Genomic DNA, 26,791 nt, shown 5'->3' with positions numbered 1-26,791 from the left:
ATCGGCTTATTCACGTAACTGTTGGACGTGGAACTCGACTAGTTTCAAGCCATGCTAGAGGGCGAATGCGATTGTCGCGCTGCTACTGAAACTAGTCGAGTTCCTCGTCAAACAGTTGCGCGAGAATGCCGAGAATATTATAATTAGTATTACTTTAATATTAATAACTTTAATATATAACTTTAAGAACTTCAACAAAAAATGGTCCTATTACCGCGGGCCCCTAATATTGTTTTTATAAAAGTAAACGTAGTCTCGTAGGTAGGAAATTGAAAAATGCTGCTAATATTTTTTCGCAGTCGATGCAACGATTCGTTTCGTTTCCATGCACACATTGCGTTACGTCTGTATATGATCTAGCTTAAGGGGGGATTCATAAAAACCTCGTTCTCGTTTCCATCATAATATTGGAATCCTCTTTGTAGGCAGCACATACATAGGTCTTATGTTTATTGAAAAAGAAACTAGAATTGTCAAACATCGGATGGGATTTCGTTTGAAGCTCTGTTTTCTTTTTTAGGGTTCCGTAGCCAAATGGCCAAAAACGGAACCCTTATAGATTCGTCATGTCTGTCTGTCTGTCTGTCCGTCCGTCCGTCCGTCCGTCCGTATGTCAATCAAGTCCGAATAAAAATTAATAAATTTAAAAATTAAAGGTCCATACATGGAACTGATTCAAAAAAAAATTTTTTTCACCTAACATATCCGTGATGGGTATCTATGGATAGGTCTTTAAAAAAGACATTAAGGTTCCTAAAACCATTTTTCGTCAAAATTAACCGTTTGAAAGTTAGACGCTTCCAAAGTGGAAAAATGAGTGTCCCCCTCTCTAACTTTTAAAATAACAGAGTGAGAAAACTAAAAAAAATATATTCTGTAGATTTCAATAGAAACTAACAACGAAAATTGGTTTGAACCAAATATCGTTATTAGTTTCTAAGAAATAAAACATTTTCAAAAACCGCAAATATAACTTTGTCGTTCATACGTTTGTATGAACGACAAAGTATGTAAACCCAAGTTATTTTATAACTTTTATATTATGTCATCTACCTGCTGTTACGGAACCCTTCATGGGCGAGTCCGACTCGCACTTGGCCGGTTTTTTATTTTTATAAGCTTCTATTTTTCACTTACGTTTGCAATGTGTGTGGATGTTGGTGTGGGTGTGTGTGTGTGTGTGTGTGTGTGTGTGTGTGTGTGTGTGTGTGTGTGGAGGCAATATTGAAGCAGAAATTTTCAACTGATTGAGCAGTAAAGTCGGATGTGTATTTCATAATATTTTTCCTTTTCATTGCCCACCTATGTATGTTAATATTATTATTTTATTACTTTTATTAACTTATAACAGTAATATCACGATGACGTATTTCATTAATCCATTGGGTGTTTGAAAGCTTAATTAGGCTGGATCATTTTTAAACATTCTGATGAAACATAGAATTTCTAAACACAATAATTAAAAACAAACTTAAATTATGTAACTTGTATAGATATATAAAGTAAATGATAATATTATCTATGACTATAACGTTAGATAGTTGGCTCAAGGACCTGATGCAGAAGGCAGTACTTCTGGACACGGCGCGTATTGTCTGGAAATTCTCTCTCTTGAGCCCTGATTACCGGCAGCTTGGATTTCTCCCGTTACTAGTGAGATACTGCTTTTTATATTTTTAAATGTCTTTTTTTTATATAATTAAATATTAAAAGTGTAATAATCACGTGTAACAAATAAATAAAGAGCAAAAACAAACTAAAATATATACAACTAAAATTTAATTAAAAAGAAATAATGACGTCGAATGTATTGGAAAAGGACAGAAAGAATATTAATAATGAAAATGTCGAACAATGAGACTTATTCGACTGTTGAAATGTGCGAGTGTAGTCGTGATAACGCGTAGCTCGCAGAGGATTAACTGGCGTGAAGGTATGCGTGTCATATTGTCGGTTTAATTAAACCCCTGATCGCGGAATCGGACGCTAATCGGTGAACAGTATCGTGCCTAGTTATGTTTACTCGTAAATGTGACGCAATCCGCTATTACTTCACTCAATGTTATTAATGAACAATTAAACATGAACTTAAACAATATATATACAACGTGTAACAAAAAGGGGGTATACACATCAAGTGCACGGTTTCTAGATAACATAACAAACTATACGAGAAGGGTTTTTTAAACTCATGTTTGCATGGAACGAAGTTATGAATTTTTCCAATACATAACATATGAAATCCTACATTTGGAAATGAAATCATTACATCACTTGCAAGAAATCAGCTGATCGGTGTCAGTGCAAGTGCACTTAATGTACTTAAATAAAATCAAAACCCTTACTCCTGGTATTTCTTCGAATAAATGAAAAAAGGGTTCCGGATATTTATTTTTCGTAACTAAATATTGTTTTAAGAAGAAAGGTTTTCATAAAAAACAAAGAATATGTTTGTAGACAAACAAAGATACAAACAAGTCAAAACCTGTTTTTCTCATTAAGACTAAACTAACTGCTGAGCTTTTCGTGAACTTCTGTCAATCTCTGTCTCCTATCTCTCTGTTGTGGGTACCTACTCTTACCTACCTTACCTAGTCTTAATGAGAAAAACTTGCAATAGTACCAGGAACCCATATGTAACGAGAATTGTTATTACATACATTGAAGACGTTACGAAAAAGGGTTTCATATCATAATATTGTGTTCAACTGAACCCTAAATATCAATTCTATGCAAGTTATGTGTGTCCTAGTACAAAAAACTCCCAGTGGGTTCCGTTCTTGAATAATTTTTTAATGTACGTTTTTACTTGGAGGCGTTTAGAGAGATTGACAGAATTTAAAAAAAAAACTCAGCATATTAGCTTAGTCTTAATGAGAAAAACATGCAAAAGTACCAGGATATAAGAAACGAGAATTGTTATTACAATAATTGAAGACGCTACGAAAAAGGATTTCATATCGTAATATTTGAACCCTAAACATCAATTCTAAGCAAATTATGTGTCTCCTAGTACAAATAAACTCACAGGGGGTTCCGTTCTTTATTTTAATTAAATTTTTACAGATAATAGACAAAATTTCAATCAGCAGCTTAGTTTAGTTAACATGCAAAAGTACTAGGAATCCATAAGAAACGAGAATTGTCATTACATAAATTGGAAAACGGTTGCGCACTCACAGATCCCTAATTTCATATTAAATAAGATAAAATCTTGTTTCCCAGTCGCACGCGTTGCTTGAGTGTATTATGTGAGAGAGATGGAAATGTTGTCATCGTTTGTTGGCTACTCTCTTTGGATGTCTCTCTCTCTCTCTTTCTGTACATAGGAATTGTCATTGAGGATGGGGGACCCCTCCGAAAGAAACCGATTTAAAGAAAATACGATTTATCGTTCTTGGTTCGATGTATTTCATAATAGTTAAAAGGACACTGTAAAAATCAAATATTATTTGTAACTACATTAGTTACTTGTAAACTAAGGCTAAGTTGTTAACTTTTTCAGAGCTAATAAGAGCCTGTAGTCAAATTCGACATTTATTTCTAAAATACGTATTTGATTAAATTAATAGATAAAACACACATGTTGTATTTTAATTGGCTACTATTCAATGCATTTTTTTACAGTGGAATACATAGAAATATCATTCCTAATCTAATTTACATTACCGATTCAATAATAATGTGAACCGATTTAAAATAGGTATCAACCTTTTTGGTTCGCGGGAAGAAGATCTCAGATCGCCAGCCCTAGTTGTCAGTGTTGACATAATATTGTCATCATGTTATTCATGATCCGCCGGAATATATTAATTTGAATTTCACAAAACACTATCACGGTAGTCACATAATAGCAATTTGTTAAATAAAAATTATCCTTGAACGTATGGAAAGTGGTATTGTAAATTAAATCGTATATGGTCGAATTTCGACCACTAGGCACCACTAGTTATATTTATTATATCAGTACTTGCCTACTTTGAATACTTTCTTATACTTACTTGTACGTACGTATAATATGAAAGTTAATAACTTCATCACAATCGCTATTAAGTATATAGAACAGCATTTAAAAAAATAAACATCCCCTATTCTTTAAATCTTAATGCAAAACAAACAACTACCAATAAAGTATTAACAAACCAGGTACACAAGTACTGGTATGATAAATGGGAAAGTTTGTTTCCCTGTCTGTTACTCCACTCGATCATTTAAATAGCTGCACGGGTGTAAATGAAAATTGACACCGAGATATATGGGTACTAGGTAGTCTGGCACACATAGGCAGATTTACACGACGTGACACTACCGAGGCAGTTAGCAGAAGCTAATAACGGTAAGGGCATGATCAGACGAGCTACTTTTTTACGCATAGGTCTAAAAATTTCCAGACTGATAAAAAAAAATCCACCAAGTACATGGCGTAGACATTTGCAACTTGGAAATTCGAATGTTTAATCAAACGCCGACCATGGAAGTACACGAGCTACTTTTTTATGCTAAGGTCTAAAAATGTCCAGACTGATAAAATCCACCAAGGATATGGCGTAGACATTTGCAATTCGGAATTTCGGATGTGTAATGAAACGCAGACCAATTCTTTTTTTTTTTTGAGGAGGGAAAGTCATCCAGTGCCTTCTCCCGCTGTCAGATTCTTACTGACTAAAAACCACCCCGTACCTACTCCTGCTTTTCGAGCCGGAACCCCGGTAACCCGTTAGGTAGTCCGCAGCTCCGGAAAACGCAGACCATGGAAGTACCTAAATATTTTAATATTATGTCGCTTTAAAACTTACATGAAGTACACGATAATTTATTTATTTGTTAAAGTTTTATCAACAGCTTCTGTATAAAGAATATTTTGTATAACTACAGTATATACAATGTCAGTTTATGGCTTATACAGTCGCCAATTACAAAGCAGTTTTAAAACAGAATATTGATTGCGTTCCTTTGTAGTGCGTATTTATGTATTACGAAACAATGTACCAAACTTTAGATGGGCACCCACGTGGGGGAGATTGGGGTTGGTAGTCAGAGAGTACATAATTTAACGAACGAAATACGCGGACATTGATCGGTGTCAAAGAATCGCCATCAGAAGAGAAGTGACGAATGGAGAATCGGTCGCCACGAATGACAATGAGGATATGATAATCTAACCCAATGTTCTGACCAAATTTATTTATTTGCTAGTTGACCCGGCAAACTTCGTACCGCCCCAATATAACTTTTTTCTCACCTTTTAAACATTCTCTGGACTTCCACAAATAATTCAAGATCAAAATTTGCCAAATCCGTCTTCGAATTTTAGCGAGACTAACGAACAGCAATTCAATTTTTTATATAAGAATAACCTTCTTATTTGAACATCTATCTTAAGCTATCGGTGCAAGAACCCTCCACTTCTGCGTGTCCGTTGACCAGGTGGCAAAGCCCTCATCTAGTCTTCTCCATTATGGTCTTTCTATGGTCACTCTACCCCAAGTTATTCCCGTGACTTGTCTGATGTCGTCGTCCCACCTTTTTTTGTGGTCTGCCTCTCTTTCTCTTTCCATTCCTTGGGTACCATTATGTAACCATTTTACTCCACTTATCCCTTCCCCTGATCATGTGGCCTGCCCATTTCCATTTTTATCTCTTCACTTTGAGAGGGATGTCCTGAACCTTAGTTTTTTTTAGTTTTAAAAAAGTCAACCAAATGAATGCTTGAATAAAGTCTTAAAGTTTGATAAGAACTCATTCCTGTGCTTATAAACGTATCTAAGATCTTTCTTGTTCGAGATCTGTCTAGAGTTATGATGTTTTCTGGAATTCATCTTTGCCGTGTTTTTCGAAACTATTTATAAGAGACTCGATTCTGGCAACGGCCTCGTCTTCATCATGAAGATAAAGAGGTCTTTATGATATTCCGGACTATAACCTATCTCCGTGTCAAATTTTATTCAGATCAGTTAAGTCGTTTTTATGAAAAAGTAACAAATATCCACATCCACACATAGTCTTACAAATTTTCACCATTTTTAATAGTGTTTTATAACAGATAGTTCATCATTTCTTGGGGTCCAAAAGGACTTGAAAAGTATTTTACAAATGTCAAAAGTAGTTCTAAAAGTGCATATTGTAACTATTATTTACTTTTATTTCTTGAACATAACTTAGCCGATGCATTAGACATTATTTAGATTCCCTAGACGTCTTAAAGACCTTATTACAGTGATACTGACTATTATTACTTTGTTGTGGTTGACGTAATTTCCGCCATCTACCCCCCCCCCTCCCTAAACGTGTCATTATCATTAATTAACGTGGTATCGATTGGAGTTGTGGTCAGTTTGTTATGAAATATTCAGATGTAAATGCAGCACTGTTGTAGGTACATAAATGCTTCCTTGAGGCGTACCTAATTATTGTTTAGTTTTCCAGGTATTATGTAAAGTGAAATGGGAATTACAATTTCAAAGGTTCTAAGTCAATAGTTCTAGTTCAATATTGCTAAGACTTTGTTGTCTGTCCGTTCGCCTGTCGCCTGATGGCACCAGGCGTTTCAATTGAAATTTGGACAAAACGAGAGCGCGTTCGGCGCTTTGATTGGTTAATTCATTCGAGCCGGCCAATCAGAGCGCCGATCGCGCTCTCGTTTCGTTTCCGCTCAACGTAAAGCAAACCCGTAGGTACTAAGAGTACAGATGGATAATATATTACTATAGCAATTTGTTTTAAACGTTACACACTAATTGTGTTCTATGTCGTAGGTACAACACTACTTAAAAAAGAGAATTATTTAAGGGAAACTCCCATACAACAAAGTTATGTATTCAATACCGTTTGTTGTTCGAATGAATAAATTAAGGAATAGTACGGAACCCTTCGTTCGTGAGTCAGACTCGTATGTTTTGGTCGTTTTTTTTCCAGTTTCAAAGTAGTAATAGTCTAACAGATGATGAGTTTTTTGGATCTAATTTTTGTGTAATACTGACGCTGTGTGATATTTCTTTTTATATATATGTATTTATAAATATTTTTTATGATGTTAATTAGTTTTAATCAGCTAATGCAAATGTGATTTCTGCTGCAAAGCGACTTATTTTACTATTGTGTTGTATTTTTGTATGTAGATATCTTAACCAGGTCGTGTGTCTTTTACAGTCATTTTGATGATGAATCCGGTATTTATAATAATCCTTTTTAGAAAAAAAGTTCTTATATTGCTTAAAACTCAAAGTTAAAACAAAGGTGATGGTGGTCTGAACAATTTATATGAGTAAAATTTACAGTGTATTGAAACGCACTAAATATTACTTAATTCGAAACGATGGGGAAGCCAAATATGACGTTTAAACACTAAATGTTTTAATCTTTGACTGGATAGAACCCTACCATCGGTTTCCTGCCACCCTCCTGTATGCCCATTGCACAGCGCCCGTCAATTAAGCAAATAGGAAATTGCGTATTACAAGGACGCGTTATCAATGTACTGCGCACACACGCATACATTTAGCCAGTATTCTAGTAATCTAGAATCTTCTGTTCACAGTCAAACAAAACGTATTTTCATTACCCTTAAAAATATACATGTACAAAGGTACATATTCGAAAACAATGTTCACGCATTGTAGTAAAAAACATACCTATAATGTATAGATATTTCTCAAATTCGTTCGTGACGTATCAACCGAACTATATACATAAACTAAATACATATACCTTATTTACAGTTCAAGGTTTTATACCAAAGCAGAATCAAATAAACTCGAAAGTCGGTCGTTTAAATAGCTGTTAACTAACTACGTACTAACACTACAAACTAACTAGGATGCTTACCTGAACACTCCATTACTGACGTGTTTGCACATCGTGGTCCCGTGGAAAAATTAAATGTCCCAAACGCTCGGCCGCTCAAAAGCGTCCGCACCCCCTCGCCGCCTGGAACCGTATGCAGAGCGACCAACGAACGATGCAATTTTCCAATGTAAATAGATACAGAAACCAAGCTTTCGAAGCCTCTCAAACGGAATCAAAATAAACACTATTTTCTCAATAATTATTGCTAAGCTTGTTTGAATGACAATATTGAATCGCTTTACTACATTAAGTTTGGGGCGCGATGTAGTCGCTTAACGCGAAGTCTAGCTTCAGTCTAAGTTATAAGAGATTAGTCTGCTCACTTTTTTAGCTGGTGGAGATGGTCTATGTACAAACGGTATAAGTGACTTGAAACTTAAGAGATTATGTAAAAGTTTTACAGAATCAAGTACGGTAATAATTAGTGACAAAGCTTATTCCTTTTATTCATTTATCGTATATTTTTATTATATAGTTATTTTGATATCAATGTTTTTTTTATAAGCATTTCTTTTCCGTCTGCAGTAATATCGGCTTAATAATATTGTACTATAATACGTTTTGTAATATTTTTAATTTGCTTTAAAATTACTTACATATTGTTATGTGCTGCCTAAAATACCTATTATAATACCGTACTAGAATAGATATAAATACAAGCATAGCAAGCTTACGTACCTGTGACACGGTCAGGAGAGCTACCGGGTGTGTATATTAATTTGCGTCACAAATTAATGCGCACTTGCGAGTAATAACATTGTCACGGAGAAGATTGTCTCGACGTGAGACGTACGGCGTGCGACGTGCGACGATCGACGGTACGAGCAAATCGGTACATATTGCTTAGTAATTGGTGATCGTAACTCAATTGGGCCACGGAAATTAGATGACAATACGGCACAGTGTAGCGCCGCCCGGTAATTGACCGCTTGCAGGCGATGGCCTTTTTACTTGCAACGACTACTTAATCACCACGTATCCTTTCTGCAATTTCCGACCCTAAGATCAATGCAGGATGTGCGACAATTGTGTCTCTATACAGCGTATATAGAAAAAGTGCACACATGTCGCAGTAGGTGTACGTATTAATAAAGAAATGTCTGTCTCGTTAATCTAATTACATGGGCTTGACCCCGGGTCGGTCAATGTATTATTGGGTACTTTGATTTAGAGGTCTCAGTCCTTTATTACATGGAGTGGTGCGTGCAGTTAGACATTGTGTAATCTTAATACCTATATTAAGAATCTTTTGAAGTGATGACCGAAAATACTTACTGGTGTACTCAATAAGGTAAATAATTGCGTGTTTTTTTATATCTATATAAATCTACATAAAATATGTAAACTCCAGTTGCAATATGACTAAGATACAAAGATACAAAAAATCCGTGTACTGCACCTTTGCTCCCGTTCTCATACAAAATCAAGCATATTGTAGCGTGTGCATAGAAATGTAGCGAAAAGTAAATAACGTTTGCCTAAAATCCGTAAGGTAGCATGAATAAATCAATTTCCGATATGCACAAGCCGCTGCAGGCTCTCTCTACAAATGTCAAAGGTGAAGTAAAAGTACAAGAGCGACAATAGAAACTTGCTCACAATGTAACGCAGGATATTACTCAGGATGTAACGTTACAGTCGGCGCTCACTGTAACGTAACATTATGTCCGTTTGTTGTTTCCTTTAGTGGGCTCATAAGGTAACATAACACTCTATAACAATTTTCTTGGAAAATATTCTTAGCTTTTCTCAACTTTTCGCTAGTTTTATTGTGAAACAAGAGCAGAGAAACTTTTAACTAGCGTTACTGAAATTGAAAACTGTGAGAGTTTCGGTTTTAGTATGCACCAAATGAAGTTACAAGTGGGTTGTGTATTTTATAATGTGTTACGTGTTGTTGCATTTTGTTTAGGTACTGTGATGTAAAGTAAGTTTTGAGAAATATTGACACAAGCGGAAACTGAACTGGTCGAAAATTATCAAGACTCATTTGATAATTACAATATGATTAAAACAAGATTAAAATTATGATAATTATTTATTTTTAAATATGTTTAGGGAGTACATACTCTTATTGTTCCGTATTAAATTTTTCTCCATAAACATGATTTTGTATAAAGAAATTCAGCAGCGCGGCCGTTCAGTGCTTCGCTGCATCGATTCAGTTTTCATGCTAAACGAGTACCGTACCTATGAGAATAAATATTTTCGTGTCAATGGAGATCACACGCATTAGCGACTCTTCTCATCCTTACGGCGCTGTACGCGACTGACATGAACGGATTTGCATAAATGTGACTTTGTCAGAAAATACATATGTACTTCTTACTTTTTACCCGACTGCGCCAGAAGGATGGTTATGTTTTTCGAGAGTACGTGTGAGAAAGCCAGCCGTATGTGCCCTTACTAAGTCTTCATATTTAGAATGGGTCCCGATTGCTTTAATTTTACGATGACTTTCCTATTTTAGGGTTTTTTCATTTTCATATTATAAAGAAACGCAGTCGCGTTTTTTTTAATTATTAAAACTTCAAATATAATACACATAATAATTTTGAACGTAGAATGCTTACACAAAACCCTGGAACTCCTATCAGAATGTAATACCAATCTAATAAGGTACACAAGCGAAAACTATTTCAGCAAATATCTCCGCTCGACATGCAGCGCTGCAGCGGCTATATGTATCCACACACCACACTACCCATGCTATGAACTGTCTGTTCAAAGTTTTACACTAATTTAATAAATTTGTTTCGGCGCATCCAGGACCAGCTAGATAAAGTTCCAATCAGAATATTAATCCTAGACGTGCCTGCAACATGTTGGTGAAAAGCCCAAAATATATTCCATCAACAACTTGGAAATTAGACCTGTCCTACGTTAAGCTTGTCGTTCAGAATTATGTAAATGTAAGGTAGTTTATATAGGACACAGACTTTAGTTTTAACCTAGGTTTTGACTTGTGTTCTCATAGAGTTATAAGTGACTTTTTACGATTATTTAGACACCACTGACAAATGGTGAAGGAAAACATCGTGAGGAAACCTGGGATTATAATTTCTAATAATAAATTTGAAACCCGCATTGAGCAAGCGTGGTGATTAATGCTCAAACCTTCTCTGTGTGAGAAACTGAGAAGAGGCCTTTGGTCAACAGTGGCAGGACTTATATGCTGTTGATGTGTGATGTGATTTTTAACAAAATTTAACATTTTAACAAAGCTATATTATTTAGCTTGACCTGTTTCTTTGTGTTTTTGTTTTTAGTAATTGAAATTTCTTCCCTATCGTGACGTCAGGTCAATCTGATTTTTGGTACCTCCACACTCATATTCTTGATGACCACACACATTAAAACCGTTTAACATAAAAAATATGTTTTATATTGTTGTTATCAATATACAAATAATACGTTGTGTAATTCTGAATCAATATACATATTTCAGATTCCTATTAAAGTCGATGCGGACGAATTTTTTGATGCTTAATAAATACAAGTATTTAATAATAAAAACCTTTGCACGCATACAAAAGGGATTTTAAAATATCACAAAAATGGGTCAGTTACGAAACGTGTCCATTGTATAAAACCGAATGAAAATGCACGAGAAGAAAATTAGCTCTGGTATTGTGTATGGGCTTCCGCTGCGTGTCATAATTAACGTGCGGCTCATCATTACCGCATTATGAAAAATATCTATTGTACTGCATTTCATTTTAACCAACTTATATATTCTGTGGGAAAAAAACTCCCTAGTTATGAAAGCATCTTAAGCAATTCATTATCGTTGAGACTTTTCTTGTGTTCAACATCATCATCATCATCATATGAGCCGTAAGATGTCCACTGCTGAACATAGGCCTTCCCCAATGACTTCCAGATAGGCCGGTTGGAAGCGACCTGCATCCAGAGGACCTAATTTGAGACCTTAATCATGGCGCCTGTCCACCTTGCCGATGGGAGTTCTACGCTGCACTTGTCGGTACGCGGCCTCCACTCGAGAACCTTTCTGCCTCAGCAGGCATCAGTTTTCCGTGCTATGTGCCCTGCCTGCCTCTTCAGTCTGCTCATCTGCTGGGCTATGTCAGCCAGTTTAGTTCTTTTGCGGATCTCCTCATTTTTTATTCGATCTCGCAAAGACTTCTTTATTACAAATTACAACTACTCAAAGTTTTCAATTTCACTTTTACTCAGATCTCTCGTTAAAAGACAAAACTTTCATAGTTTTGTCTTTAAAGTAAACATCTATTTTAAGTTTAAGAATCGTTACGTCACCGTTCAATTGATTGAAAATTGTGACGTCACGCGATACATGATCGAAAGCATTTGATTCGGAAAAAATAAAACTTACGAGTCTAATGTTCTAAACAAATTTAAAACATAAAAATTACACTATTTAATGAATCGCTAACAACCAACGAGACGTGTCAACAAAAATAGTATAGGTAGATGTACGTATAGCAACAAGCAGCAACAAGTATTTCCGTACTCACGCCAGCAACGCAGGCAGAGGAAAAGTTATGATTGAAGTTAAAACTTAATATAACTTAGATGTTTTCCTAGCTTCTTCATATAAGTTAATTAAGGTGTAAAAATATGTTCCATACAAATCTATACTAATAGCTATTATACAGACGACGCATTTGTGTAGTTGTACATGTACATACATACATATCGTCACGCCTTTAATCCCCGAAGGGGTAGGCAGAGGTGTATGTACACTATGGCACGTAATGCCACTGAATAATGTACACCCACTTTTCACAGTTTTTGTTGTAAGTCCCATGTAAAAGGTGGTGAGCCTATTGACATATACCGGGCACATTTCCAGACTCCGTGCTACTACTGAGAAATTTTCGAAAATTCGAAAAAAGCCCAGCAATACTTTGCGCGACCCGGGAATCGAACGCGAGACCCCTTGTACGGCAGTCGCACTTGCAACCACTCGACCGACGAGGCAGTCGTGTTGTGTAGTTGTATGTAGGTATAATATGTATGTTTGTAACCTACTTACACAAAAACTACTTTCAAAAACTTATTTTACATTAGAAAGTAGCAGCGCATAAGCTAGGTTTTATTAAAAAAAATAGGTATCCTTATAAAATCCATATTAGTCAGAACACTATTATATTGTATAACACTAATAATATGTATATATCGGCCCGCCTATTATTCCCGAAGTTGTAGGCAGAGATTCACATTATAGTGCAATGTACACTCACTTTTCACCATCTCTGTTGTAAATCCCATGTAATAGGGGGTGAGGCTATTGCCTCACACCGGGCACATTTCCAGACTCCGTGGTACTATTGAGAAACGAAGAACAGAAAATGGCCCGGGAATACTTTGCCTGAAGTGGGAATCGAACCTGAGACCCATTAGCACTCGGCCAACGAGGCAGTCCAACACTAATATAACATGAAATTAAACATGTTTATGTAAACAAATAGTAACTCCACTGCACGCTAACGTACCATGCACCTTTACAAAGTGCAGCCACAGAGGCCAGTATTACTGGTATTCCGTGGTATTACTTCAAAGGGATGAAATTGTTTGACAACCAAACAAACAAATAAACCGTTATTTAGTGCAATTTACCTATGAGCACTATGAGCAGTCCCTGTGTGCACGCTCAGCCAAATAGCCGAGCCTTTACTTCCACGCGAGTGATTCGGTTTCAAACTGAATTTAGCCCACTGGGTAACAGTATCCTAAACATTCAGAAGATATTTAATCAGTACCACCACCCTTACAACTCAAACCAATAGTGGTAATGAATAATTTTGTTACCCTACTCTTGTAGTGGGGTTTAAGGTGCTGATTAAGGAACTGCACTTTAAACAGCGGTTTTTGATAAATCTGAGCGTTTTAAACTGTGTACTCCATCTGCTTACTAACTGTTGAGATATTTTATTACAAGTAACAAATAAATATGTATAACTTATTGTAATTAAAAACTGAAAGAAAGAAAAATAAATAAAAAAAAAATCTCTCATATATTATTCATAACATCACGCCGTTCATTTCCACGTGATTAGAAGTGACATTGAGGTTCATCTATGTATTGCGTTCAATTGACATGGAACATTTACTAAGTTTTATTAAAAAACTATTATTTTCATTATCACACCCATTTCGCGTTGCACAAGCCTGTCGACCGCCGTTTCTGAGTCAGCAAAAATGTAATTCGCTGTCGTCAGTATAAGACATGGCCATATGAGTATGCAATGTAAATACCTACGGCTTATTACCTAAACCGAGCCACATCACGATATAATCATATTTATCACGCCTAGATAATACAATTAATAGAATTTACTAAAATTAAGATAGAGGTGAAGGAAGATGAGGTGGCCTAATTGAATTATAATCAAGTGCTTCTCAACTTATTTTTTTCTTGTTTGTTTCCTGGGCGATAATCCTTAGCGTTAGCTCGCACACTACGTGTATTTACGCTACGTGTAGCTCGAACTGAGATTCAATTAAGTCTGGCAAAATTCATTAAATTAGTAACAGCTCACCTGCCGCGCTAACTCAATATTCTTCGAACTTGGCGGATAAGACCGCGCATACACGCTCAAAAACATCATTACTTAATGGTCCGGTGACTTGATGTCAGTAACCAAGGAACATAGTCATCGATCGTGCTCACAAAAACTACTATCGACATAAATAAATAGGAAAAGTTCGCTCCGCTTAAGCGTTCGCAATAAAAACAATTGAATATTTTGCTAACTATGTTTAATGCATGAAAGTAAAGAGAATGGAGGACGTAACTTTGATTATTGCCTGCCGCTAGATACCAATATACATTGAACGGCGATACGGAGAGAGTTTATTTCCCACAAAACAATATCTTCAATGGTTGCTTTAAAGGAAGGTATATTGCACCGATGAAAGAGACAGGTAACGAATCCGCACCGCGTGTGAGAAGGACGGCGTAACGGTTAGTGCAGGTTCAACGATCGACTCGCGCGCAGTTTGTTGAACTGCAATCATTGCTTTGGAAAATTGTTAGGGCTGGCAAAAATTATTATAAAACATGTGTTGGTGTGTGACGTGAGCGAAATTAGAGTAAATGACAGTCAAATGCTTTCTCCTGCTCAGTTATTTTGCTTTTCATTGACATGCTCCATGGTTTCGAGACTGAAACTCCATTCCACTTGTAGGAGAGTGCGTTCTTGTCTGTAACGGTGCAACATGCAGTTGAGCATTAAATTAATGTTGCCTAATGGAGATGTGACGCTCAGAAATTTTCGAATACCCGTATCGACGCGCAGTTTTCAACCAACAAATGCAACTGAATTCAACATAAAATATTAGTGGGGTCCAGTGGTTACAATTATACAAAGATACAATAACCTATACAATTATAAAACATAAGGATTTTTTTATGTGCGAAAATTTTATTATGGTCTTGTACATCTATAATCCTTGTTTTATTTTTCTTAATTCCTAGTACTGTTTGTTTTTGGTCAGAGATTTTGAAATTCTAATAATACCGTCACACCTTCCATCCCGAAAGGGGAGTTATTGATGCGCACAATGGCTCATAATGACAAACATACAATAAGCGCCCACTTTTCATGAGTTTTATTATTTCACTTATTTTTATCTCATAAAAAATAATTTTTACCAACATTTTGTAACTTTACACAGGCGGAAGATGTTTACTAACATTTTATAACATGTTTGGCTCGCAGTTTGGTTTTGTGTTCAGCAGGCATCTGCATGTAAATGGAAAATACATGCTCATCGGATTAGATTTTATTAAAAAAAAAATGAAAAGTTGCTCATTAGTCTGCGTAGAATAATGACCTCTGACAGAATTTGAGATTTTGAATTAGTATTTTCCAATGTACCAATATTGTAATAAATATGGCTGTAACAAATGTCACCAGACTCGGATCGGTACCGAAGTTATATTTATTCCACTTCTGACGCTGGCTGTTCAGTCACTCCTACCCAACCTGAGGGGCCAAACCTCTCTGCTGGAGGTTGTACGTGGGGATCGTGCGGTCCAAGACCCATGAAGTTCTTTTTTCAATGTTAGCTTATAATTTAGTCCTAAAATTTATAATAATCGCACCTTAGGTTTTCAATAACAAAGTAATTTAATTTCTATGTCACTGATAAAAATATTTCCATTCCGTTATAAATATAAAAAGTTTTTAATCATATTTAAAAAGTGTAAAATCTTTCTTTATCGTGATAAGAAAAAAAAACATAAATAATCATTTAAAACTAAATAGGAAACAAAAAAACTACAAACTTAAAACTAGTTAAGGAAGGTCAGGGAGAATAGAAATCATAATTTCAAACAGCTCACTAGATTAATGTATATAAACACACATTTTTCTAAACTTTATAAATCAAATTATTAAAAAACAAAAAATAGAAAAACAAAAATTATCTCATCAGCATTATCAGACAAAATGAACACAAAGAATTAACCTAACACCACACCAATTAAGGCTAGTACTCCGAAGGTGCGCGCGCGCAGCCCTGTGCGCAGTCTCCGGGCAGTGCGCGGCGTGTATCTCGCGCGGCCCCGAGACGCTCGCGGAAGAAAGCACCGCGCCTCGTTACGTAACCAGTTGTTTATCGCCAATCACCGCGCACTACTTGCACCATTGTCAATTTTATACCGATCTGCCAATAATATTATAAGTTTTATTGTAACTTTCGTGAGACATACTAATCAATTATTATGTTATCCGCTTAGTCACGTAACTGTTTGACGAAGAACTCGACTAGTTTCAAGCCATGCTAGAGGTTCATATTCGTGAGCAGAGTTCCTCGTCCAAAGCCAAAGTCCATTAGCCAATAATATTATAAGTTTTATTGTAACTTTCATGAGACATACTAATTAATTATTATGTTATCGGCTTACTCGCGTAACTGTTTGACGAGGAACTCTGCACATGAATATGAGCCTCTAACATGGCTTGAAACTGATCGAGCTCCTCGTCAAATAGTTATGTGAGTAAGCCGATAACATAATAATTAATTTACTGTGTCTCACGAAAGTTACAATAAAATTATAATAATTCATATTATAAGTAAAAATTTGTGGATATGCAATAATTGTCGCCTCATAATGTGGCTAACTAGCCTCATTTACCTCAGATTCCCATGGCGCCATTTTTAAAGATCGAATGTTATTTAGGTGGCACTTTATCTACACCAATTTTTTTATAATAATGTACTATTGTAATCACGTATCAATACACATCTTCAAACCAAATACCTACCTGTCTTATAAAATAAATTAACATTTAACCTACTAGATTTACGATAGTTAAGAAAATTATGTATTAGATTTATGTCTTCCTGCCGCGCGAATTACTTTATTTATTCCGTACAATGTTCATTACTTGGTTATTCCTTTATTTTAAATCGATAGTGTTACTAACGTAATTGGAGTAATGTACAACAAACATGTAATACTTAATAACAAGAAAAGTGTTTAAATACATGTAATGAAGTAATCATGTACATCGAGCCTGTGTTCAATGACATTCAATTAAAAGTTAATTGACTTCTGATTCATTGGACGAGTGCCTGTTTAGTTGAAAATTGAAAATTAGAAATGGCCTAGGTTTAATGTTTAATGGGAATGTACACCAAAGTCAAAATTAGTTTAAAGTATCGTTAATATCAAACGTTAATATCGTTAATATCAACAACGTATCGTTAGTATCAATCGTTAATTGCAAACAAAAATTGACTGCACGGTGTGGTATGGCAGGGCAATCGGCTGCCGCGCAACGTGTATCGGGTTCGATCGACACAAATTGTTGTTTCGGGTCTTATTTCTTCAGTCAAAAGTTCCCAGGTACACAGATTTTTCTAAAAACAAGTTCCGCTCCGGTCTTATCAAACAGCTATCGGTATTTTATCACTCCGTGCAGGACTTTCACTAGCTTACATTTCTTTGAAAGGAACGAATAAAATGCCAAATGTCTAGACTTCAGACTTGACCTAGTTCTAAACGATGATGTAAAACCAATAGGGGCCTTCATGATTAATAATACAATATTCTTTATTGATTATCCCGTCGAGGTAAAGACAACAGTCGTTACACTACCCACTGACCCAGAGACCCGGTGCATTAGTAGGTAAACTAATATAATCTTCATATTGACGTCCAATCAACTTACTATCTATTACTTTCATTAATAACTTGTCTACGTGGAACTTACATAATATATGCACTTGCCTATACTTTGTCCATCGATTTCACAATTAACTAGCAACAAAATTATGTGGATAGAAACAAAGGGAACAAAGAAACAATACAATATGAGGATGACATTCCGGTAATTCTCTAGTGCCTATTGATAATTACCAAATAATGATGTTGAAGCCTGATTTTAATTAGAACAATGGACTAATGAAGCATCAGTTTGTGAAGTTTAAAACCTACTGTTATAGGCATAAATAACGTTTATTACAATATAATAATTAAGTTCAAAATCCTGTAAACAGCCAAAATTTACATAACTTTTTAACCTAAAATATACACTTTTAATACCAAACGGAGTTTATAAACTTCAGCTTGAAGCAAGACGATAATAACAGCACAAGTCTTTCAAATTTAAAAACAAATATTCACGACCCATTTCGCGACGTAAGCTCTAGTTTTTATGCATAACGTATTTGCATTTCCTGCAAGGAAAGTACGCACTTTCTTTTCCTTGAGAACGTTGATGTATCCACATTCAGTGAGATGCATTTCATGCGTTGACTCATCACAATTTCTGATTTATATCTTCAACCGGGTAATAAATCAGTTGTATTCGTCTGTTTTTAACCGACTTCCCAAAGAGGAGGAGGTTCTAAATTCGGCCGGTTTGTTTTTATTTCTATGTATGTAGGTACACCAATTACGTCGAGGCTTATAGACCGATTTGCGTGATTCGTGACAAAGTCTTTTATGATAAGACCAATTTTAAGTAGATACTTGTAACTGATAACCATCTAATCCAACATGCATGAATAATGTATTTTTGGTCTAATTAGAGCTTTGAGTGGGGCACTGGTGCTGAAGGTCTTATCGGTGCTGAAGGTAGTCACTGGAGTGGTTTTAGTGAGGTAAACATCCCACAGCCTTTCTCTTTAAAAAACTAGGCGCCTTCTGAAGCTTCCCCCAGTCATCAAAAAATGGCCGGAACACCTACAAACACATTACACGGACATCTTAAGAATACATAGAAATGAATAATATAGTCCTTAGATAAGTACATATAAGTATTTTTCCAGTCGTTTCCCTGTGTCCTGGACGTTTACAATGTGAAACTGGAACATTAGAGTTGGATGGACTTATAAGGTAAGTGCTTTAAAAGTGCTCCTTCTTTCTCTAAGTGACATGAGGACATGTATCCCGTAAGCCGAAGGTGAAGGTTCCGTGTTTGTTTGTAACTTATCTAGTAAAAGATATGTTAGTATTTTACACTTAGATAAGAAACTTTTCTTGGCTCTCCTTGTAGTCTAACTTTGTATATAACCCCGTTATTTTGAGAGTAGGAAAGGAGTGGTTTTTTAGTCAATAAGAAACTGACTTTAGCTGACACTCCCTCTCACCTCCCCAAGAAATCATTTGGTGATATTTCCCCCTCAAAAAAGGTACCCAGACTAGGTATATCTACTACGGTACAGTTACAGACACAATACAAGCCATCGTATTTTGTAGATTGAAAATCTCAATAGCGTTTTGGTCAACCCGGATATTGAATTTAGGACGCGACCAACGAAGCAGTCCTGCGAGTAATATCTCGCTCTATTCAACATTTCTTATTATGTTTCCCATGTTATTGGAACCGAATTCGTAGCAATACACTGAGCATGTAACTCTTTTTGGAAAATTGAAAATTCTTGTAATATGTTGTTCGGGAACGACTACACTAAGTACATCCCCTTCGTTTGTGGGCATTACTTATTTCTAGAGCTATAATCTGGGGGTCTGACATCGCCCCAGCCAAGTGAAGCCCAAGGCGGGAGAATTGATAAGATGATTTTCATTCGCTTCGCGATTCACACTCGATTTTTTATCTTCATAAGAAAATCAAGTGAAGCGCGAAGCAAATACTGCCGCAGCATCCTTTATTGGAACCATTTCGCCGTATTTTTAGGACTAAAATGCGGAGATCGTCATCTAGTAAGTCATAATCTCTGCATCACCCTAAGGTTGACTGGTAGAGAATGCCAAATTGGCATTAAGTCCACCTTTGTATTGATTGTACATAAAGTGTAAAATAAATAATAAAAAAATAATCATATACTTAAAATCCAAAATTTCAAGTCTGTTTGCGAATTCGGTTCTGAACAGAACTTGACTTCGTTAAACAGTTTCGCCTTTATGACCCTGACACACTCATGATCATCAAAATAGAACTAGTACCCATAATGCTTAGCCAACTCTCTTGGCGGTGGAATATTATTAAAATATATCTGTGGACAAAAATATATCTAAGAAAAAAAATGTACCAACAGAAACAAACGAGTGCTAAGCGGCTAAGCTTGACGTTCGATCGAACCAGTAGCGGTGGACAAAGAGTTGGGGATAGCTTGTTATCCTCTTATTCTCAGTTACAGCACCGAGACTGGGAAATCCTTAAATTCCACGTAGACAAAGCCGCCGGCGGAAAGCTAATTAAAAATGATATTATAAAAGGAAAATGAAGAAACATAAACAACAATAGAGCTTGTTACTGGAAAATGATAAAAAGTACAGCACGTCCCCCCCTACCCCCCTTCCTCCATCTTAATCTAAAAAACAATCTAGACACACGGCAGTGTGTCCGCCAAGTTCGAGCAAAAAAACCGACACACCTGCCGTGGGTTATATTACACGAACCATTTCGGGCCAAGTTCGACCCACCTATAACTCAAAATCTATTTTATCTACGCATATGAAATTTCTAGTATCTGTCGAGATCTACTTACTTATCTAAAATACAAAATTTCATTAATGTACCTATTGTAGGTCTTGAGATATTGACGTCAGAAAATCGCTATTTTTACTATACACTCACTGACCACTGACTCACTCACTCATCAAAAACCTAGACCACTTCCAATGGTCGTATTGACTTGAAATTTGGCATGGAGGTAGGTCTTTAGGTCAAGGTAAAGGAAAAAATCTGAAAATGGCCAAGTGTGAGTCGGTTTTAAAAATAATGAAGGTGTAAATTCATACCCCTAAGGAACTAAAACAAAAAAATTATCTATATCTTCCAATGGTCGTACCGACCTAAAATTCGTTACGAAGGTTTGTATTTAGTCAAAGTAAAGTAAAATAAGAAAAAAAGAAAATAAACCTTACAAAAATAAATGAAATCCCACCCAAAACATAAATGTGAAAGGCTTTCGATAATATTGGAATGTTTCGCCTATAAAAGAAGTGAGATCTAAATAAGTACCAAGTTCCATACACAGACCTCAGTTAAAAATGATATAACTTGGCAAGTTTTAATAGAAAATTATATACTTGACTCATTGCGTTTAGTAGGTTTATAACAAAGTGTGTGAAAACTTGCCAACTTGTTATATCATTTTTAACTGAGGTCTGTGTATGGAACTTGGTACTTATTTAGATCTCACTTCTTTTATAGGCGAAACATTCCAATATTATCGAACTTGGCAGCCTTTCACATTTATGTTTTGGGTGGGATTTAAAGTAAGCAAAGGCACAGACAGAAGAAAGGTTTACAAGATTAAGATCAGCGTAGGTAAATAGCAAAGCGGGAAGCCCGCTTAAATCAAATACGGAGTACTTTTAACCGCTTACTCCAATACTACCACTACTTACTGTTCACAGATTCCTCAATTGTAAAGTAATACTATTTTAGAATTATGTACCTATCTGTATCATATACAAATAATTCTATATTCTACTATAGGCTGTAAAGGCTTATAACTTCTGCCAACGGCTTCGTCCGAGTTCGCAAGGGATAAAAAGTATCCTATTTGTTATTCCAGAACATAATCTACCCCTGTTTGCTCTTGTCATGATTGAGTAACAAACATGAATACAGATACACAAATACATAAACTCGCAAACATCCGCGTTTATAATATTTGTAAGATGAAACATCTCACTTCTCCCGCCTTGGTGATGCGAACGGAAGTGTCAATAGGCGAGCGGAAGTCTCAGATTCTTAGTGACTAAAATCAACCCCATTTCTACAACTGCCCATCGAGCCGGAGCCCCGGTAAACCCGCTAGGCAGTCCGCAGCTCTGAATCAGCCTTACTAACAAAAACAACACGCTAAGATCGATAGTTTCTAGTTCATTACAATAATTACTTAATAAAGTTACTTTAAACTATTTACACTGTAATTCTAAGGAAAGCATTGTCTTTATGTTAAACGACAGTGCGATACTTTTCCTGGAAACCGTAAGCGCACGTCGTATTGATTGGTCGTGAATAAAAAATGCAAATACGAGTATTCTAAGAAAACGACGAGGACATTTTTTCATGTTCTATTGAAACGACTGATTTACTTAGCTATTAAAATAGGCCTTTGAAACTAGACTAAGTATACAATGCTCATTATTGTTTCCCCCATCGCATAAGACCACTTTCGAACTCTGTCTGTTTAAATTTCTAAAAGAATATGTTATTCCCTTCTTTCCATTTTTTATTAATTGTAAGTATATGTATTGTGTGCATTGTACAAAAATAAAATAATAAAATAATTATAACAAATATTCGGAGCTGCGGACAACGTAACAGTTTACCGGGGCTCAGGCTCAAAGCAAGAGAAGGAAGGGGAAACCCCCCCAGGGTTTAGTCAGTAAGAGACTCCCTCTCGCCTCATGCAAGGCGAGAAAAATCATTGGTTGAGTTTTACCCTCAAAAACAATATGCCTAAGTTTTTACTAAGGATTTAATATTTATGTTTATTAATTAAAATATATCCATATAATAATATACCAATTCTTTTATGTGTTTGGTAACAATGATCATATAAACCACGATCTATTTAACCACTAACAACATAAACATTAGCCGAGAATCATTTACTACTTTACTGCTAAACAAATGCCTTGAATTATTAGGTGTTTCCTAACACCCAGTGAAGTTCATATTTTATTTAAACACCCAAGGTGTCGTATCAATCGATACGAGTATTATTAATTTCTGACACTTGATATTATATTCTTATATAGAACTGCATCATTACTGTAATTAATTCCTCTGAAGGGTCTATTTCTAGTATTTGTTATAGGTATAATGAAAATAGGTTGCCGTCGATGTCGATGCGGTGGGACGGTTTGCGGGCTCATTACATCAAACCGCGTGTGTTAACCGACAAAGAAGTCTAGCATCACTTACTAGGATTTGGATATAACATGAACTAAAATAAGGCCAGGAGTATCGATCAAGAAACTATGCAAATCAACTACTATGTAAGCCAAATGTTCATTATTTTGTGCCGAATAAGTAAATGTAAATGTAAGCCGAATCTTTATTATAAATCCGTGCATTTCCTTGTTATTTTTAAAAACGACTCAAGACAAATTAATTATCTATCTACTCTTGTTACCGCCATGCTACGGCAGGAGAGTGCAACGTTAAACCAGATAATCCCAGACTCGAAGCTCAGACAGACAGACAGACATCACAACAAAGGGCCGTAATAAAAGCATCACAGCAAAGGACTTTTAATGAACTCGTTTTCAATTTCAAAATTGAATCCTGAATTCGTTTTGTAATTGAATCTTATTACAGTACAGTGATGGCATTTATAGCATAGGTACTACTAAGTAATACTAACATTTTTAAATACATATTAATATTAAAGTGTGGGAGAGCCATGCTTCGGCACGAATGGGGCGGCTCGACCACAGTGATCCACGGCCTCACAGAAAACAACGCTTGCGTTGTGTTTCGTTGTGTGTCTGAGATTATCGGAGATCCAATTCCCTGATTTCTTAATAACCCAAATTCCTAACCCCTAATAGGCCCGCAACGCACTTGTAACGCCCTCGGTGTTTCGAGTGTCCCTGGGCGGCGGCAATTGCTTACCAGGTGATCCATCTGCTCGTTTACTGGCTTAAACCATGAAAAAAGAAATATTATTTGGTATGTTAGCAACACGAAGCCGGCCACCCTCGGTAAGCTACCCTATATTGTTACAATAAAATAATATTCTTTCAAAGTATCCACGAAATGTAACCAGGAAGGAAGACTTGTAAACTTCTTTTAAACAATTTCGTAACTTTTTTAGTTTCAAACTTCGATAATAACAAATATTAATAATTGAGGGGGCCAGTGGCTTAAATAAATTTCTAAAACATTCCCAAGGTTTCACTTGTACATTCGTATTCTAATATATTACGTATTTGGTAAACCCTTCCTAAAATCCTATACAAAAGAAAAAGATTCTTTTAAGTGTGGGAGAGCCATGCTTCGGCACGAATGGGCCGGCTCGACCGGATTGATACCACGGCCTCACAGAAAACCGACGTGAAACAACGGTTGCGTTGTATTTCGTTGTGTGAGTGAGGTTACCGGAGGCCTAATTTCCCCCTTCCCAATCTTCCCCATCCCCATTCCCGAACAACAACCCTTAAATTCCTAACTCCCAAAAAGCCGGTAACGCACTTGTAAAGCCTCTGTTGTTTCAAGTGTCCATGGGCGGCGGCGATTGCTTACCATCAGGTAATACGTCGGCTCGATTATGCGGCATGTCTCATAAAAAAAAAGTAAAAATGAGTTCAGTAAACCAGTTATTCTAATATTAAGTCGGTTTAGAATTCAAAATTAAATTTACATAGACCAAACTCTTTCACTCACACAGAACGCTATTTGAAACTCAATTAATTATTGTGGTATATTCTGGAAACTGTAAACGGTACCTGGGTGGCAGTAAAATATTAAAAGCACCTATGACCTAAATATATCCGAATGGAGCTGCAATACCAGGCGATGACAGCTAGAAATACCACATCCATTTCCAGACGGGCGTGTTGGGCTCCGCATGAAAGAAATAAATACCTTTCGCGGTTTGGTCATCTAACTAATAATAACTCCATAGTCCATAGCTTTTTATGAAGTATAGTGATTTAATTATCAACTATATTATTAGTTAATTAAAGTGGTAAATTGTTTGTTCTTTATAAACGTAGTACATATCCTTTAATTACATTTTAAAATAATAAAGTTTATTTATTCAAATAACTGAGATCCACATTGGAAATTATAAATACAAAAAATGAATAAGAAATACAATTAGTAAGTAATAGTAAGCAAGGACTTACGGCCGCACTCAAGAGTCATTTAACGGTTACTTAACGCAGTCCTTAGCGATTGTTTTCGGGACAAAATCGTTACTAAGGAATAGTTTGAGTAATCATTAAATGACTCTGAGTGCGGCAGTTAGTTCGCTGCATTTAAGCATAGATCGAATGGGATTCATCAATTTGAACGTACATATGCAAGTCAGAACAAAACCTAAAGTAATCTGTTAAATGTTTCCTAAGTAATCATTTACTAACAAGGAAAGCTCGATGCATGAATAATCTTCTAGTGCTTCGCTTGTAGTCATCCCATAACAAGGCCTAACTGGGTCAAGAACAAACACAACTTCTTCAGAAACTTTCAGTTTTCTGTAGTCTAGAGTAATTTGTTATTAGTTATTATATTTTTCTACACACACCTTTGTGTACCAAGCCTTGAAGTCTCTGTGTGTATAGGTAGCTATAAATTAATATAAATAAATTAATAATGTAAACGTATACACTTCGTTTGAAATAAAATTCATTTCCTAATTACACTGATGGTTATTTGTACTCACATAATTACTACAAATTCGATTATTTTTGTATCAATAACAACACAAAGTTGTTCATTTTTTCATTTCTATATTAACATTATAGTGCAAACTAATTATTTTGTGAAATAATTAAGGATATAGATTAAAAAATAACGATTTTAATTTCAGTTTTCGAACTTCAAACAAGTTAGACCGGGGCTTTATAAATAAAAAAAAATATTAATTAAAGTAATAAAACAATACATTTGATTACAATTCTAGCCATTGTGTATCTGTATGCCAACAAGGGTAGAAATAGAACGAATATCGGCGGGCCGTCAAAAGTTCGGGGTTTGTTTGAAGTAGGTCAAACAGAGTATCAGTGCATCAGTGCAGGTGTGCGGGCAGCTCGCGTGGTGCCTGTCACAACCACGCCGCCGCCGAGTCCAGTCGAGCACTCAGTGCATGGACTCCGGCCATGTCTCCACACATGACATACCATGGGTCCCTATCCCCGCTGATAAGGTATCCGACTTCAAACATTACATGAATAGGCGTTTTGAGTGGCTAGTGTTATTAGAACAATATGTCCTCCCGGCACTCGACGACTGTGAGTACTTAGAAATCATTATCCATATCAAGATTGTGTTGAAATTTTTTTCATGGTTTTTCTTAATTTATGTGCGTGTTGTTCATGAAAATTGGATCAAACTTAGTTGTTTCGAATTGTAAAAGTATTGTTCACAGTGTTATTAGTGTTTTCAAAATATTTAAAGTCTTGTAAAAGTTAGTTTATTTTGGCGGGAATATGAAGTCGCGAAGTGGTTTCGTGCGCCCGTATGAATGAAAATGCGAGGCATGCTCGCCCGCGTACCGCTGTACCTCCCAACTTATTTTCAAACTTTGTGTTACTTGTATAAAATTATTTTATACGAAACCACTACATTATTATGAGACTAATATTTACTGTTATTAAAGAAAATTTGTTTCAGATCAACTCATATAAGTTTAATTAATCTTCCAACGTTTATTTAGTGAAATTTTCCAACGGAAATGTTATTCTTCAATTGTAGTTTTGTGATTTGAAACTAAGTTTTAATCTTGAGATATACATATGGCCAAGTTAATGATCCAATTATTTTTATCATTTCTTTATATCATTGCACATAATGAACAT

At 35.8% G+C, this 26,791-nt stretch overlaps 2 protein-coding genes across 2 annotated transcripts in view; one reads left to right on the top strand and one right to left on the bottom strand.

Moving 5' to 3' along the window:
- LOC118266490 (GATOR complex protein NPRL2) overlaps positions 1-7,929 on the bottom strand; it is a 71,319-nt gene extending 63,390 nt beyond the window's left edge. Inside the window, exon 1 of the mRNA XM_035579968.2 lies at positions 7,825-7,929. The gene's annotated coding sequence lies outside the window, so the exon portion shown is untranslated. The remainder of the gene's footprint in view (positions 1-7,824) is intronic.
- The window catches only part of LOC126913009 (nuclear receptor subfamily 1 group D member 2-like), a gene marked incomplete at its 3' end in the record, with an annotated part of 72,614 nt that overhangs the window by 20,391 nt on the left and 25,432 nt on the right, over positions 1-26,791 (top strand).

This window comes from Spodoptera frugiperda, unplaced genomic scaffold, assembly GCF_023101765.2.
Source record: "Spodoptera frugiperda isolate SF20-4 unplaced genomic scaffold, AGI-APGP_CSIRO_Sfru_2.0 tig00001243_1, whole genome shotgun sequence".
NCBI lineage: Eukaryota > Metazoa > Arthropoda > Insecta > Lepidoptera > Noctuidae > Spodoptera > Spodoptera frugiperda.
This window is presented reverse-complemented; position numbering and strand designations above follow the sequence as displayed.